At 46.3% G+C, this 17977-nt stretch overlaps 1 protein-coding gene across 3 annotated transcripts in view; it reads right to left on the reverse strand.

Annotated features, from left to right (window-relative positions):
* Nucleotides 1-17977, reverse strand: part of BRD4 (bromodomain containing 4) — a 93924-nt gene that overhangs the window by 42130 nt on the left and 33817 nt on the right. The window contains exon 2 of one of the 3 annotated variants that reach the window (XM_045990524.1): nucleotides 3471-3575. The exons of the other annotated variants lie outside the window; for them this stretch is intronic. The gene's annotated coding sequence lies outside the window, so the exon portion shown is untranslated. The remainder of the gene's footprint in view (nucleotides 1-3470; nucleotides 3576-17977) is intronic. 3 annotated transcript variants of the gene reach the window in all.

Genomic DNA, 17977 nt, shown 5'->3' on the forward strand with positions numbered 1-17977 from the left:
TTGAGAGGCCATGCCCAGACAACCTGCATCTTGCAGCTCAGCCCTCAGAACCGCAGGCAAGTAAAATCCTTATGAAACTTCACCTGCAACACAGCAAAGAACACGAGGGAAACCAAAAAGACTCTCTGGTTGTTGTGGGCCAAGAACTAGAGGCACCAGCAAGCAGCTCTATGTGAGAGCCAGGGTGACTTCTCTGACACAAATATCCAACACGGTTGCCACCTTAAATTCTTCCCACAGCAGTCACTTCCACCCTACACTGCCCCCAGACCACAGCATCAACACCAAGCATAGAGGCCACAGTTGGCCCCCTTCCCTGTGACCTTCAGGCCTTTCATTTGCTGTACCTGGTACTTCCCTGATCTGTTTAGAGTGGCTTTCCCTGTCGGCCCCATGAGCGCACACAGGGAAGCCTGAGGGCAGGGCCATCTTTATGTCATTCTTCTTCTCCCCATACCTACCAAGTGCTCAGTGCATGATTCAGGTACAGAAGACACCCTACACTGACCACACATGAATGTCACCCTGAGGATGCTATTCTAGATCAATCTTGAAGCTTTGGAAAAGGAAAGCAGCTCATGTTCTCACACAGAAAAATGTGGTGACTGCCAGACTCTCATTTGCTCAGCCAATGCATCCCGTGTCAACTATGTGCCAGGCCCAGGACTCTGTGGTCAACATGACATTCTTCCAGTGATTAAGTAATACTCAGGCAAGTACGGTAAGGAAAAGGGCTGGGCGCTCATGCGGTGGGTGAGGCAGACGGACAGAAAGGGACCAGGCTTGTAAAAGAAGGTACGACCAATGCAGGAACACAGGCACAGGTCTGGAGGCAGGAGAGATACCAGCACATCTGAGGAGCTAACTTGGTGGCAGGGGTGGGGGGGCCGTGTAGGAGGCAAAGCACAGGGACCATGTGACCACACTGGGCTTTTGTATTTCATGTGTCCTTGACTCAAGGTAGAGAACATAGTGGGAGGACCAGAAGCGGGGTCGACTTGGATGAAGCATGGGGGACAGATTCCAGGGTCATTCAGAACATGTAGATACTATAGGAATCCCCTGCCTGATATTTTTTTTTAAAAGATTTTATTTATTTATTTGAGAGAGACACAGTGAGAGAGAGCATGAGAGAGGAGAAGATCAGAGGGAGAAGCAGACTCCCTGAGGAGCTGGGAGCCCGATGTGAGACTCGATCCTGGTACTCCAGGATCATGACCTGAGCCAAGGGCAGTTGCTTGACCAACTAAGGACAGGACAGGACAGCCACCCAGGTGCCCCTGATATTTCATTTTTATTATTTTTTAAAAATATCTTATTTATTTATTTGACAGAGAGAGATCACAAGTAGGCAGAGAGGCAGGCAGAGAGAAGGGAGGAAGCAGACTCCCTGCCGAGCAGAGAGCCCGATGCGGGGGTCGATCCCAGGACCATGGGATCATGACCTGAGCCGAAGGCAGAGGCTTTAACCACTGAGCCACCCAGGCGCCCCTGATATTTCATTTTTAACTACACCTACACCAATGCAGTTTACAGATGCAAAAGATAGAGAAGCCGAGAGGGGACTGCACAGGGACAGGGTAAATCAATGGCTCAGCACCAAGGCTAAATGAGGGGGGAAACAAGCTGAATGCTCAGAAACCCATAAACCTACCTGCACATGTAAGTAGAAATCATCTTCAAGCAAAGTTCTGAGCCTAAAAGATCTTAAAATGCTGTCTGTTTAAATACTGGCCTGTAGCCAAGAAGCAGGAGCCACCATTCACTGTGTTGAGTTAGATGAAGGACAAGGGACAGAAAGAGAATTTCACCTACTGTTTCCAACCCAAAGAAGGCTGCATGATTCAACTGGGTGTCCTATTCCTGGATCTATTCCCAACTAATATCCTATAACAATTTCCCAATTTAAGGAAAAAGAGAAAGATGAGAGATTAGACAGTTAGTGCCCTGGTCCCCAAACTGAGTGCCAAAGGTGTCATGGTACCTCAGAGGGGTACTATAGAACTATAGGTACAAGGCAATCAATAATTTCAACATTAGATTGCATTATATGCCTTCTGACAATGTCACATCTTGCAAAGCTTGGCATTCAGCAAACGCTGTAATGAAAAGCAAATACCACAGGTGTGCCTGGGTAATGCAGTTGGTTAAGCATCCGATTCTTGATTTAGGCTCAGGTCCTGATCTCAGAGTTGTGGGACTGAGCCCCAGGTTGGGCTCTGTGCTCAGCACAGAGTCTGCTTAAGACTCTCTCTCTGCTCCTCCTTACTGCTCTAAAAGTAAATAATATCTTTTTTAAAAAGCAAATACCAGGGCGCCTGGGTGGCTCAGTGGGTTGGGCCTCTGCCTTCAGCTCAGGTCATGATCTCAGGGTTCTGGGATCAAGTCCCACATCCGGCAGCCTGCCTCTCTGCCTACTTGTGATCTCTCCTGTCAAATAAATAAGTAAAATCTTAAAAAAAAAAAAAAAAAAAAAAAAAAAGGATAGAAAATGTAATTCATAAAAAATGTTTTAAAAGGAAGTAAATACCATATAAAACCTGGTATGGAACAGGAAATGCAGGTGGCAGGTACTGGAGCTGGTTCTAAGGCGTGAGCAGTTAAGCAGTTAAACAGTGCCCAACAGGCATGCACATTCCATTAGGGAGTAACTGTGATTATGAAAGGTTGTAATATTTTCCCTTTCAATCTACCTGTTTTATTTCTTTAAACAGCTGTACAGTTATTGGGACATTAGTACTTATTCAGTTGTCTGTATCTAAACTGCCTAACAAAACTGGTCAGTATTTCCTTCGACCTAGGAACATCACGAAAATCAGAGATGCTAAGGAAGGTGTGAAACAGAAAGTTTAGGAACTTCTGAGTTAATGAAAACAAAAATGCAAATTCTTTTCCTAAGTAGACCCCTGATTAAACATTCCTGCTTTCAGAAATACTATTTGCTAACATCCCAACTCCTCTTAAATGATCTGAGAAAATTTTAAGGAGAGACAGCACTGAGCAGACAACACAACTATGTTTTTCAAATTAACAGCAAGTTTTGTTTCCTGGAGATTAGAAGGTAAGACAGAAAGAAATAGACATCGGTAGGCTTGGTTCCGAGACACTGAGGACAAGCAAGAGAAAGACCATATACAACTGCCCAGAAAGAAGCTAATTTAAGGATATTTCTGACCATCACAAGAGGCTGAGTAAACCTAATGGGCTGTGGACGACAGATTTTGTACTTGTAGTTCCAAATAAAGTCCTAGACTCCCAAGGGCCCACAAAGCTGAAGGATCCCAACTCCACTTTGTCATGTTCACCCTCATGTGACACAGCACCTGGGCAGCAAGACACCAGGGAAAAGAGAACAGTGCACGTTAACTGGAAGCCTTAAGAATTCTCCAATGAAATACTGTGACCAGCTTTGTGCAAGCCATCACCACACTCGCCCGCACTAGGGCCTAGGCAAGCCTGTCAGTACGTACCTGCCACGTCCTGGGCTGGTGTTCTCTGCTGGGCACTTGAGCTATACCTGCTTAGCTAATCCTCACAGCAACCCTACAAGGCAAGTGCCAATATCATCTTCATCCCTGTGGTAACAAAGGAGAGTGGATGGTGGCCTGGTCAGTCAGCTGGAGGTCACCTGGGGATGCGAAGATCTCAAGTACTCTGCTCCACAGCTGCGCCTGCTCACCAATCATGTGGCAGGGGCCCAGTCAACCAGCACCGCTGGGCCTGGCAGGACTGGTTCGCCTCAGGGGCACCCCACTTCCACATTCTGGCAGGTATTAGTCAGCAGGCCTACACTGCCCTCTCTGCAGATGCAGCTGAGTGGCATGTAACCCTCAGGCTGGGTCTCAAGTCAGATTTCCAAAAGTGGTTTTTCCAAAGAATTTCACCCCCCGAAACAAATCAGAGCCAAGATAACTCTCACAGCACCTGGTCATCTGTTTGTCAGTTTATAGTGTGACTCAGCCCACATCCTAGGTGAACTCTGAAACATATTTTCCTGCTGATGCATGGGGACAGAGTTGAGAGGAACAGAGTCCAAGTTGTTATTTATGTTTCTGACACAGTAAGGGCCACAAGGAGCTCTGCCTTGAACCTGTTTCCTGCCAAGCAAAATGCTAGCCAATGCCAGCTGACTACAGCCCCTCAAGAAATTACAAGTGCACAGTTACACACATCCTTCAGAGGAAGGCACCTCCCCACCACTGCAAGGTTCTCCTAAAAAGAATCACTTGGGGACACGTGGGTGGCTCAGTGGGTTAAAGCCTCTGCCTTCAGCTCAGGTCATGATCTCAGGGTCCTGATCTCGGGCTCTCTCCTCAGCAGGAAGCCTGCTTCCCCCTCCTCTCTCTCTCTCTGCCTCTCTGACTACTTGTGATCTCTCTCTCTCTCTCTGCCAAATAAATAAAATCTTAAAAAAAAAAAAAAAATCACTTGGAGTAAGTGCAAGATTCTACCCAGAGATGAAAAGAAGGGGTTGGAGAATCCTGACTTTGGTAAAAATCTGGCAATTTCTCACTACCAGTCAATTTGCAGAAAATCTTATCCTGTCCTAGCAACCTCTTTCTTGAACGGTTATGCTAAGTTATGGAACACTAATATCAGAAGGTCCACTCCCTCCTGGTCCCAGAGCAGAAGCTATTTCCATTCATGGCTATGGCTCACTTCAATGCATATGTGTGTCAGTGGGGAAGCACAAACAGGATTACTTTTCCATCTCACCGGCTCAGGCAGCTGGTGAGAACAGCACTGGTGTCATCAGCCAGACTGCACTGTCTGGAGCCTGGCCAGTGGCTGTGCGCTGAGGCAGCTCTCAGAAGACTTAATCCTCCTTCGTGCAGCCTGTTAAGAGCCCTAACTCCTGTCCCTCAGACCTGCCAAGCAGGGGCCCATTACCTCAGACTTGGCCCTTCAGCCTGCCTTGAGTCAGGCTACCCAAGGTAGAGATGAGCTTCCTGGTAGGGGACTGTAGACACACTGAAGCTCTGCTCCACAAGGGTGGGGTGGGGTGGGGGAAGCACCAGGCCCATATGGACTGGGGAGCCAGGCCCAGAAGATCACAACACTGCCAATCAGAATTCCTGTCCTGCTTTAGAAACCAATCAGGAGGCCCATTAAATTAGTGGCACTGAGAATTTTGCACCATCTTTTCCTACAAAAGCAGCCAGAAGCTGGAGGGATGACCAACTCAGGCACAGTAAAAAGTTCCACTGTTACATACGGTTTACATCATGGTGCTGATGGTTAGAAGTGGGTGGATGGACTTGTGAATTTGAAATGTTCCTGTGGGGGTGCCTGGGCAGCTCAGTTGGTTAGGCATCCCATCTCTTGATTTCGTCTTGGATCATGATCTCAGGGTCATGAGATCAAACCCCACACTGGGCTCTGCACTGAGCATGGAGCCTGCTTAAGATTCTCTCTCCCCCTCTGCCTCTAACCCCTTCTCAAATAAAAAAATAAAATATTTTATAAAAAATAAAATGTTCCTGTGAGGGGCCCCTGGGTGGTCAGTTGGTTAGGCAGCTGCCTTTGTCTCGGGTCATGATCCCAGGGTCCTGGAATCTAGTTCCGCATCTGGCTCCTTGCTTCTCCCTCTCTCTCTGCCTGCCGCTCCCTGTGCTTGAGCTCCCTCTATCAAATAAATGAATGAAATATTAAAAAAAAAAAAAAAAAAAAAAAAAAAAAAAGAAGTTCCTGTGAGAGGCATGCAGTAAAAAAACAGAAACAAAAACTCTGATGTGGACAAGATCAAAACTGCTAGACTAAAACATTCCAGCAGGGGCAAGCTGATTTTTCCTATAAAGGCTGAGAGAGAGTAAGCTGTACAAGACATACAGTTTATTGTAATACTCTATTCCACTGCTGCTGTATTTTAAAAGCAGCTTACTGACAATCCTTAGACAAATTAAGAGTGGCTATGTGCCAATAAAATTCAGACTAACCCACACAGGCTGTAGTTTTGTTCCAGAGACTTCTAGGCTTTAAGTCAAGGGAAGGGAAATATATGTGACAAAATGTTATGTTAGAAAATGTTGTGTTCAGAGGGACCCCTGGATGGATCAGTCATTAAGCATCTGTCCCCTTTGGGTCGGGTCATGATCGCAGGGTCCTGGGATCAAGCCCCACATCAGGCTCCCTGCTCAGCGGAAAGTCTGCTTCTCCCTCTCTGCCTCTCTCCCCACCCCCGATTGATGTTGTCTCTCATGCCTGCACACACTCTCAAAACCTTTACAATTAAAAATAAAAGAAAGAAAAACAGAATACAAAATTGTAGACGAAATGAGGTAAAGATGTGCAAATGAGTGGCTACATGCAACTATAAGATGAAGTGGGACATGGGCAGTGGGTCTGCAGATGACTCTTACCTAGTACCTTTGAAAACCAAACCAATACATACGTATAAATAGCCCGGCCTCTTGTTTCGGAAGCCCCCACTGACCTCCGTTGGTGTGGAGCATCACTCTGTCTGTCTGCCTTTCTACCTGGTGAGCTGGCCTCCAGGCACTGCTTCTCAAAGCTGCCTCAACCTGGGCCAACACTCCAAATTAGAGGCTGGAAGGTTATGACAGAAAAACGATACCATTAATACAAACGTTGCATTCCCACTGACCTGGGGATGTGACCCTAGGGCTGTGCCTTTCATAGGTAAGGGTAAGTGACATTTTCCTCAGGTTGTCTCTTTTTAAAGCTATTACTCCAGGGGTGCCCAGGTGGCTCAGTTAAGTATCTGCCTTCGGCTCTAGGTCATGATCCCAGGCTCCTGGGATTGAGCCCCCGCTTTGGGCTCCCTGCTCCCCGGGGAGCCTGTTTCTCCCTCTCCCTGCCTGCTGCTCCCCCTGCTTGTTTTCTCTCTGTTAAATGAATAAAATCTTTAAAGATAAATAAATAAAGCCATTACTCCAACTTCTTTACCTGACTTCACTTTCATACCTTTTCCCCCCAGTTACTTACTTATCCAAAAAAGCTGACGTGGTGTATGCGGCACTGAGCTTAATCTACGCCATAATATGGAATGCAAAAGGACCGCTAATTCATGTAGAAAAGTCCTGCTTTGAAAGATGAACTCTGAGATGGCCACAAAGCCATGAAGACTGCAAAGCTGAAGTAGAGAGCAAGGCTGGGTACTTATTCCTTCACTTAGATGAGGGTTTTCCAGTAGGAAGGACACAGAGACACTGGGAAAAAAGAAGATCTGCAAGGCACCAGGAGTGGGAGTCAAGGGGTGCCCCGGTGGCTCACAGTTGTTAAGCGTCTGCCTCTGGCTCAGGTCATGATCCCAGGGTCCTGGGCTCAAGTCCCACATCAGGATCCCTGCTCTGTGGGAAGCGTGCTTCTCCCTCTCCCACTCCCTGTGTTTGTGCTCCCTCTCTCATGGTCTGTCAAATAAATAAAATCTTAAAAAAAAAAAAAAAAAAAAAGAGTGGGAGTCAGTGTTCACCTCCCACAGGACAGTGAAACTACTGAAATGAGGGAAAAGTTCAAGAGTGAGAAACTAGATGAGTCCCAACTAGGCTGATAATATAGTCTTGGGTGGCCCTGCTGTAGACCAGAAAGCTTCTGAGGATGGCATCACATGGTATCCTTTGGAACCCTCTCAATTCCAACAAAAGGATAAAAATCAAGTTTAGGGGGCGCCTGGGTGGCTCAGTGGGTTGAGCCGCTGCCTTCGGCTCGGGTCATGATCTCAGGGTCCTGGGATCGAGTCCCGCATCGGGCTCTCTGCTCAGCGGGGAGCCTGCTTCCCTCTCTCTCTCTCTCTCTGCCTGCCTCTCTGTCTACTTGTGATTTCTCTCTGTCAAATAAATAAATAAAATCTTTAAAAAAAAAAAAAATCAAGTTTAGGATCTTCATTAACAAAACTTAAAACTAAAAAAAGAAAAAAAAAAAGGCAATTTTTCCAGCACATGAAATACCAGGGAAACAGGTTAGTGTCGACCTCCAAGCAAGTGATCAATGTCAAGTTCCTTCTAAATTTGGGAGGCCAAGAAGTGGGAGGTAAGTGAAGTGCAGGTGATGAACCACCTGCACAGCCACTGGCTAGCTCCACACAGAGGAGAGGCAGTCTACTGCCTGTGGCTGAAATGTTCCAAAACATGCCAGCTCAGCACACAGTTAGCTCTGCTGTATGTAAGTGAAAACAACATTCAACGCATGAACAGATCCACAAGTGGGAAACGCAACATTCCAATCAACCTTCCTACAATTTCATATCCTGGGAAGCAGAGGTAACAGGGTGGGGCTGGATAGATTTACCAACAACACATCCTGCCTCTAAGCTTCTCCTCATGTCACAGCACAGTGGCTGAGGGCAAGACTCAAGGTGTCCCAGGGACCCACCTATGCTCCTTGGGGACAAGAGGGGATCAGGAACAGGGCCAGCAAAAGTGTTTCCAGAGATGCGATGACCATGAGAGCCTTCATGGAGAGCAAAGGCCAAACCAGGCCTTCAATGGCCAAGAGGACACAGAGAGACATGAAGACACTGCAAGGAGCCAGGAACAGTGAATCCATGAAGGACAAGGGCACATGCAGATTGTGGGTTTAGAGCTGCAGGAGCTCAGTCACACTGATGAAGAGCTGACACTTAGTGGGTAGCCTTTACCTCAACAGCATTACCCTCTGACACTCACTGAGAAGCTGAATTTAAAAAAAAAAAAAAAAATCTGTGGAAAAGATTACATCTGTCAGTATCAGACACTCTCAGGATATGACTCCAGGAGAGACAACTTTTCTTTTCACCATGCCTCAGTTTTCATCAGGTGCAGAACCCAAATAATACGGGTGGGAGTGGGAGAGAATATCACTTTTCCCAAAGGAGGTGACAAAATTAACATCAGAACTAGAAAGACCCCCAAGTCCCCAGTTGGAACTGGGGGACTGAAAGGAACTGAAAAGACTGAAGGAACTGAAAGACTGACCCAAGGCCTAAAGACAATCAGTCATGAGAGCTGACAGCATCAAAACCAGAGATATTACCGAAGGCCAGTCCTCTGAGAGTCAAGCAGCACCAGCGAAAACAGTCCAAGGGGCCCACCCTCTACACGGTCTTGACTACCTGTCAGGCACCTCTTCTATCAGGTAAAGGGTAAGCTTGCCAATCCTTTGTCTGCTGGGAGGCCTCAGCCCTCACCAAACACTCAGGGTCTACTTCTGCCCTGACAATCTGTGTCAGTTTGAGGTGGATTTAAATAAACCAACCGTCTCTAGATCTCAGTAACTTTTAGAGTGCAAAGGAGCTGAGCAGGGACAAAACATCATTTCAGAAGAGAAGAGCTAAAGAAGCAAAAGAACTTGAAGTTCTTTTGTTGCTTTGTGACAATTAGTGCTCTTATTGCCATTAATTCCACCTAATTTCCACTGAAGTAAATGACCCAGAGAAGTTAAGTGCCCCATAACACTGACAGGAACGGGGATGCAGATACCATGGAGAAAAAGGACACATGACACAAACCGTATCTGATCTCCTTGCAGGACCCACCTGCCATCCCCCCAACCCCCGCCCCCACTTTACCTATCTCCAGCCCACCGCTCTCCCCTGGGCAGCATGGGCCATGACGACAGGCAGTGATCCCTGCCCCAGGAGAGCCTCGGCTGCAGCCAAGCCAGCATCTCAGACTCAGATTGTCACATAATCCAGGCTTACTCCCTGGCAGGCACAAGTCAGCTTCTCCTTAGTGTCCACTTAGAAATAAGAGCCGCTCACTTGGTGAGGAGCTTTCAACTCGTCAAAAACTAAAACAGCTGCCCCCATGCACACTCACTCACTCAATGAACTTGCAGCATTCCCCACAACTCCTCACTACCTTTATATTAAAACTGAAAAAAATTTAAGGAAGTGAAACTAACGTTCGTCAGGTCTGAAGCCTCTAACTAGGGTCTAGCATACACATGACTAAGTAAACAAAAATGTGCACACATGCATGTTCCTCAGTGAAAATGGCCTTGCACTGGGTTTAGTAAGTGGTTTTCAGGCTGTGTGCAGGGGAAGCTGGAGACCCACATAACGGGCTGCTTCAGGCCCAGCTCTTTCATCCTGGGCCTGTGTCACCTGGAGTAGAGCTGAGCTGAGCAAGTACCTCCTCTATCTACTTTGGGGTCCCAATGCCCTCCCACCAGTGATTCCCACACCTCTGCTAAGGACCTGGGGCAAAGAGCTAGACCAAGGAGGAACAGAGGGGTCGTCTCCCATGTAGCCAGGAACACAGATCAGACCGCATGTTCCTCCTGCTCCCAGCAAACTCTGAACAGGGGAGATGTAGCAGAGCCCTTCCACTAAACCTAACGCTTAGTATAGGAGCACAGGTGTGCCTACGGCTCAGATACTCACAGGCCTGAGGCCTTGTCAAGACAGAAGGACCAAGCAAGTGGCAGAGACTCCAGTTGAGAATTAACCAAAAGCCAACAGGGCCTAAAAACAGTAGCCCGGAAAGGGAAGTAAGAGGACCTGGAGGAGGGTGGCATTGGGAGCTGCTGCACCGAGAAAGTAGATACTGTATAGCTGCACCATACCTGTATGTAACTGACAGAAATAAAATATGGCCAACTCAATTCAAAATTTTCTAGTAGCCGCATTAATTAATTAATTAATTTATTTTTTTTTAGATTTTATTTATTTATTTGACAGACAGAGATCACAAGTAGGCAGAGAGGCAGGCAGAGTGAGAGCGAGGGAAGCAGGCTCCCCGCTGAGCAGAGAGCCCGATGCGGGGCTCGATCCCAGACCCTGAGATCATGACCTGAGCCGAAGGCAGTGGCTCAATCCACTGAGCCACCCAGGTGCCCCGCCGCATTAATTTAAAAAGGTGAAGTTATCCATGTATTTCATTCAATATATAATAGTATTATTTTCACTGAACCCAATATACCATCTCAATTTTAATCACTAGAAAAAGCTGGGAGGAGCACCTGGGTGGTTTGGTTGGTTAAGCATCTGCCTTCCTGGGGGTCCTGGGATCCACCTGTGCCTGTGTTGGCTCCCTCATCAGCAGAGTTGCCCTCTTCCTCTCCCTCCATCCCTCTGTCCGTCCCTCCACCCAGCTTGTGCTGTCTCTATCACACACACTCCCTCCTCTTAAATAAATAAAATTGTTAAAAAAAAAAAAAAAAAAAAAACCCAGACATTTTACATTTCTTTTCGTACTAAATGTCTGAGATCCAAGTGCATGCTCCATCCTTACAGCACATCTCAATGCAGGACTGAATTTTCATAAAGTATTTAAAAAATATTTTATCTGCATTTAGATTCTATAAAATTTACAGGTGAAAAAGTAGCTTCACATGCCCAAGTATTCGAAACATTTTTTAAAGTTCTCCAATAATTAAACAACAATAAAATTTTAAAGTTCAGTTCCTCAGTCACACAAGCCACATTTTGATGCCCAAGAGCCCTAAGAAGTTAGTGCTGATCTTACCATAAACATCTGGAAGATTCCCTCTTCTAGAAAGGAAGCCAGGGGATGCACTTCAGGAACTTGGCTCAAGGGCCACAGGGACCTACACCATTACACATTCAGGGTTGGCTGGACCTTAGGCAGTCCACACCTACCAACTTCATCACCCAAATATTGATGTGTGCTTCAAATCAACTTGCTTTTGGGGCACCTGGGTGGTTCAGTTAGTTGAGCATGTGGTTTCTGATTTTGGCTCAAGTTGTGATCTAGGAGTGTGGTATCAGGCCCCGCCTCCAGCTCCACACTCGGCAGAGTCTGCTTATCCCTCTCCCTCTGGTCCTCACCCCACTCTTGTGTGCACACTCTCTCTCTCTCTAAAATAAAGAAATAAATAAAATCTGGGGCGCCTGGGTGGTTCAACTGGTTAAGTGTCTCATCTGCCTTCAGCTCAAGTCATGATCTCAAGGTCCTGGGATACAGCCCAACTCCGGCCTCTCTGCTCAGCAGGGGAGTCTGCTTCCCCATCTCCCTCCCTCAAATAAATAAATAAAAACTTTAAAAAAATAATAAGTAAAAAATACATAAAATCTTTTAAAAAGTCAACTTGCTTCTTACAAACTTCTATTTATTTAAAAGAAAACATTAAGGGGCACGCCTGGATGGCTCAGTGGGTGAAAGCCTCGGCCTTCGGCTCAGGTCGTGATCCCAGGGTCCTGGGATAGAGCCCCGCATCAGGCTCTCTGCTCAGCAGGGAGCCTGCTTCCCTTCCTCTCTCTGCCTGCCTCTCTGCCTACCCGTGATCTCTGTCAAATAAAAAAATAAAATCTTAAAAAAAAGAAAACATTAAAAGAATTAACGTATTCCATGTGAAGTGTAAATCTATTTGAACAAGACAAGCATTACGAGAGACAACATGGGCAATCTTAACATGGGTTTCAGTTATTGATTTTCTCATATTTAACCACGTTTACTGTAGTTCTATAGGACAATGTCCTTATTTTATTAAAAAAAGAATAAAAACTTTAATAATCTGGGACACCTGGGTGGCTCAGTCGGTTAAGTGTCTGCATTCAGCCAGGGTCATGATCCCAGGGTCCTGGGATATAGTCACATCAGGCTCCTTGCTTGGCAGGGAGCCTGCTTCTCCCTCTCCCTGCATGTGTGCTCTGTCTCTGACAAACACATAAAATCTTAAAACATAATAACCTTAATATCTTAAAAATCTTTTCATTATGGTAAAATAGCCTTCATAAATTTATTTCATTCATTTTTAAATGTACACCTCAGTGACACTAAGTACATTCACACTGGTGTGCAACCATCACCATCATCCATCTCCAGAATTTTGTCTTGCAAAACCAAAACTGTTACATTAAACACCAAATCTCCATTCCATTCCCTCCTTTCATCTGGCACCCACCACTCTACTGTATCTCCATGAATCAGACTAAGTACCTATATAAGTGGAATCATGCCGTCAATCCTTTTTTTGACTGGCTTCTTTCACTTTGCAAAATGTCCTCAAAGCTCATCCATGTTGTAACCCATGTGAGAATTTCCTTCCTTTTTAAGGTTGAATAAAATATTCCATTATATGGCTAGGCCACATTTGTTCATCTATTCATCCATCCATGGACAGTTGGGTGACTTCTACTGTTTTGGCCATTTGCTGCTGCTATGAACATGGACATACAGTCCCTGCTTTCCAAGAAAATGCCCTTATTCTTAGAGGGATATCTGCCAAAGTACATGTGGTAAAATCACATCTGCAATTTACTTTCAAAAGATTTACCAAAACAAAAAAACCTGTGCACTGATAAACATCTGAAATTAAAAGGAAAGAAAAGTCATTAACTTAAAAACCAGCACCAGGGGCGCCTGGGTGGCTCAGTGGGTTAAAGCCTCTGCCTTCGACTTGGGTCATGATCCCAGGGTCCTGGGATGGAGCTTGGGCTCTCTGCTCGGCAGGGAGCCTGCTTCCTCCTCTTTCTCTGCCTGCCTCTCTGCCTGCTTGTGATCTCTGTCAAATAAATAAATAAATATCTTTTAAAAAAAAAGGGGGCACCTGGGTGGCTCAGTGGGTTAGGCCTCTGCCTTCGGTCCAGGTCATGATCTCAGGGTCCTGGGATGGAGCCCCGCATCGGGCTCTCTGCTTGGCAGGGAGCCTGCTTCTCTGCCTACTTGTGATCTCTCTCTCTCTGTGTCAAATAAAATAAATAAAATCTTTAAAAAAAAATCTTAAAAAACAAAACAAAACCCAGCACCAGCTGCATTGAAGAGAAAGACAGTGTAAAAATAAGTACGATGAAAACAACATCACTGGAGTGCCTGCTGGCCCAAGTCTGAACATAGTAAATTTGCATCAAGGGAGGAGATCAGCACCCGGTGAGACTTTCTCCTCAATGTGAGCGGGACTGCAAGAAACTGAAGGGCAAAGTGTGCCCTCCTCCCACGGGGAATGCCAGTGTCTGGTCTAGCTAGAGTCACCTAACTTAGGCATCCCACAATTTGGGAACATTACCGGGGAGGGGGGGTGCACGCGCAGAGCAAATTTAAATGGAGGCTATTTATTGTAGGAACAAAACAAGACCCAAAAAGGGCAGAGGATGGGGCCACACTCAGAGACAATTTAAGAGGCTAAATCCCAATTGCTGAGGTCAAGAGAGAGTCCAGGATTAACCTCAACTGCTGAACCATCACAAGACAAATTGGTAAAAAGCTGATTACCAGGGAATAGGAGCAGAGCAGGGCAGCAGCTGAGTATCAGGTCTGGGTGAGACCACGCAGGGAATTTTGTGTCCAGAGAATAGAGTACCCAGAAGGTCAAGTGAAGTCCCTGCTGGGGGGAGGGGGTGGTACTCTGTGTTTGTCCTCTGAAAGTTGAATGGTAACATGAAAGAGAAGGAAGTGGAAACCATCCTAGAAAAAAACAACAGATCCTAAAGGAGAGTTTTAGACCAAAGTAAACACACAGGAAAAAGGGAGAGGCGAGATGTGAAAGTAATGGCCAAAGGTTTCAGAGCCTGGATCCCCAGGCTCCTCGTAACTAGGAGGGGAATGGCATGCAGGATCCAGCCATAAACTTAGCTCCTTCCCAGAAGCTCTTCTGTGAGACACAGAATCTAGCCCGTACTGACACTGCCTTGAGCAACACTCCCTCCCCCCCAACTCAGGTGGCTTCTCTCCCTGGAGTAGAAGCACAGAGAGGCTCTGCATTTCCCTTGTTCAGATTTGGCCACCAGGCACTTGATGCTACCCAGGACAGTGCCCAGCATCCGGCTGTGAGGAAGTCAACACAGGAGGGCAGGCACCAAGCTGGGTGGCGGGTTCCGTCCCCAGCAGATGGAGGAGGGCAGAGCTCTGAGTCCACCCTCAGTGAAAAGCATGAATGAGCTCTTTCATTGGTGAGGGAGAACATGCAACAGTACCATCTGCTGAGGGGAGAGAAAGGTCAGAGGAAAGGTCAGAGGAACAGGCACCGAGTCCTCAGTCCTCCACACTCTGGCAAAACAACTGCCCAGGTCCCTATCAAGGTGTCTAGAACAGACAAGCCTAACACAAGAAGCTAAACTCTCTTCAACTGGGGGAAATCAAAGTGCAGAAGCACACCAAAATTTCTCCCTGTCTTGCTTCTACCTCTGGCTGCCCTTGTCCAGCTCCCCACATCCCTCCCTACCCAGCCCTCCCACCCCGCTTCCAGGTTCAGATACAAGCACCTAGAGCCAGCAAGGATTGAGATCCTTCACCCCACGTGTCTCCAAACCACTCCCGTGGAAAGCTTAGGCTTCTTACGGAGTTAAAAATCAGAAAATAGGTATCATTTCCCCAACCCGAAACTGCTATCAGGAGCTCAATCTGATGAAACCAAGAGCTTGGAAGCAAAGAAAGGTGTGGCTCACGAGCAATGGGAGCTAAGTGTGCTCCCTGGGGTATGGGACCACCCCCTCCCAATGGGAGGCCACCCACTACTAGCTCCTTGCCCTCACAGACAGAAGGTACAGGACACTACCTCCCAGGGGCCCAAGGGCACCTCAGCAAGAAGCTCAGGTCAGAGAAAGACTCCTGAGGAAGTGATCTTTCTCAGGTCCACGGGAGAGGAGTTCACTTTTTATTTTCTCTCTCGGTGAGGTCTGGTTTGAAGGCAGGAGAGACGGTGGGGGGGGGGGGGGGCTGACTTGCAGGCTCAGGTTGGGGGAGGATGTCACACACTGGAACATGAGGTGCATGAACAAGGTGCTTCTGAAACCTTCAGAACAGAGCTCCTTAAGACTTTACTGAGGACCCATCTGGGATTAAAAATCAGCTCCCAACAATCCCCTCCCAACCCTCAGAGACAAAGTTGAGTGACATGCAGATTATTACAAGTATATTCAAATGGAGTCAATGTTCAAAATTTAGTACAGGACCATTTCAATTCTCTTCAAAATGCAGCACTGACTTAGAATGGAATTTTCAATGTGCCTTCACTAATCCTGTTACCATGTTAAGAGCACAAAAATAGAATTTGTTCCCTTGGAGTTCACCAGTTGCCATAGAAATGGCATCAAAATGCATTATACTTTTGGGTAAAAAAAACTGCACCATGGATAAAGAAAAATCCCCATCAAATCCAATTCAAAATCACATCCCTTTAATAATACATGGGGGCAAGCACCTCAAGTATCCCTAGACCACCACCCAAACAGATGTGCTGCAGGCCTGGCAGAGAAAGGAATTTCACTCACTCACACAACACAAACATATAAACATGAGCCCTAAGGAAACACAACTGACCTGGCCAAACTGCCCTCCGACAGAGACTCAAGCGTAACTCCGCCTCCACCCTAGCACACCCCCGAAGCGATCAAGCTCAAAGCATACATGCCTCCTTCCTGCTCAAGGTCCACAGCTGTCACGTTTCTGATTTGTTCCATTTTCATATTGACCAATATTTATGAAAATGTAAGCTCCATTCCCCCTCAACAGACGCAAGGTCCCTTGTGAAATCGGTTCATTATACCTAGTGAGTAAAGACAAAGGCCACTGCAGATATGATTTCAACCCAAATTATGATCTGAGAGATTTTATTTATTGGGAATGCCTGGGTGGCTCAGTCAGTTAAGCATCTGCCTTTGGCTCAGGTCATGATCCCAGGGTCCTGGGATCAAGTCCCACATCAGGCTCCCTGCTCAGCGGGGAGCCTGCTTCTGCCTCTGCCTGCTGTTCTCCCTGCTTGTGCTCACTCTCCTGCTCTCTGGCAAATAAATAAAATCTTTAAAAAAAAAAAAAGATTTTATTTATTTGACAGAGGGAGAGAGAAAGAGAGAGAAAGACAGTGAGAGAGCCACCCAGGCACCCCTGATCTGAGAGGTTTTAAAAAGTGTTCTTTATAAATGAAAAAGAAAAAACGTCTCACTGCATAACAAAAGTAATGGTCCCACAGCAGGACCCACATGGAAAGACGTAGGTGTAATGGCACTTTGAACCCTGCAAAACCCCTAATCAAGGGGTTCTGGTAAGGGCTTCTTCTCTTAGCTGTGCTCCCGTAATCTGAATATTGTTCCTCCCCTCATAAACAGTATCAACTTGGCCTGCTCTGCTTCTGACTTTTGCTGCCCACCTTTGCTGATACATGTGAACATGTTATCTGTTAAGCGCCAGTATGTATCTTTTGGCATGGCTCTATAAGGAGATAGGGGTTGAGGTGAAGAAGAGGCTGAAAACCAACTCCTGGCTGGCCAAGAAAGACTGGCCCTGGGAATAAGTGGGTATACACCATCATTTGTTGGCTCAGGTAAAAACTCTGGATTTCTGATTCAGCCAGTCAACAAACTATGTATCTTGCAACACTGCAGTCTCTTGGGATTCGGCACAAAGACACCTGCAGTCATGGGTCCACATTTCAGGCCACGGATGGGGGCATGGGGACAATCAAGAATGAAAAGACAACTAAAATTGTGGTATACTACCAGAAAAAAAAGAAAAAGCAAGGGACACACGAGATTGGCGCTTTTTAAATTTTTTTAATCTTTTTTTAAAGGAATCCCTTGGGACTTTCATAAGCGAGGTTCTGTGGTTCCTGATCTCATTTCCTCTGTATTATGCATTAAATACAAAGCAAACTTAAGAAAAAATAGAAAACAAACTTAAGGAAAAAAACCTACTTATTTATTTTTAAAGATTTTAATTTATTAGGGAAGGAGAGGGCACCCACGGAGGAGCATGAGTGAGCACGAGCAGGTGAGGGGCAGACTTCCCACTGAGCAGGAAGTGGGACGTGGGGCTTGGTCCCAGGATCCCAGGACCATGACCTGAGCTGAAGGCAGACACCTAACCAACTGAGCCACCCAGGGGCCCAGAAAACCAACCTTTTCCACAAAAGCCTCTTTCATGTGTAAAATGGAGCAGACTTCCCAGATATATCTATCTCCTGTATATACAGGGGCTTGTGGCTTACTTAAAATTGCAGCTTCCATTCAGTGATACGATCTTTACACTACCACCCTTGAAGACAACGAAAGAACAGAATTTATTCAGCTCTGATTATTTACATACAAGACAACACTGCTCATTAAGCCAGTTCTGTATCACAACTTTACTTTTAGACTAGACAT

This window comes from Meles meles, chromosome 20 (genome assembly GCF_922984935.1).
Source record: "Meles meles chromosome 20, mMelMel3.1 paternal haplotype, whole genome shotgun sequence".
NCBI lineage: Eukaryota > Metazoa > Chordata > Mammalia > Carnivora > Mustelidae > Meles > Meles meles.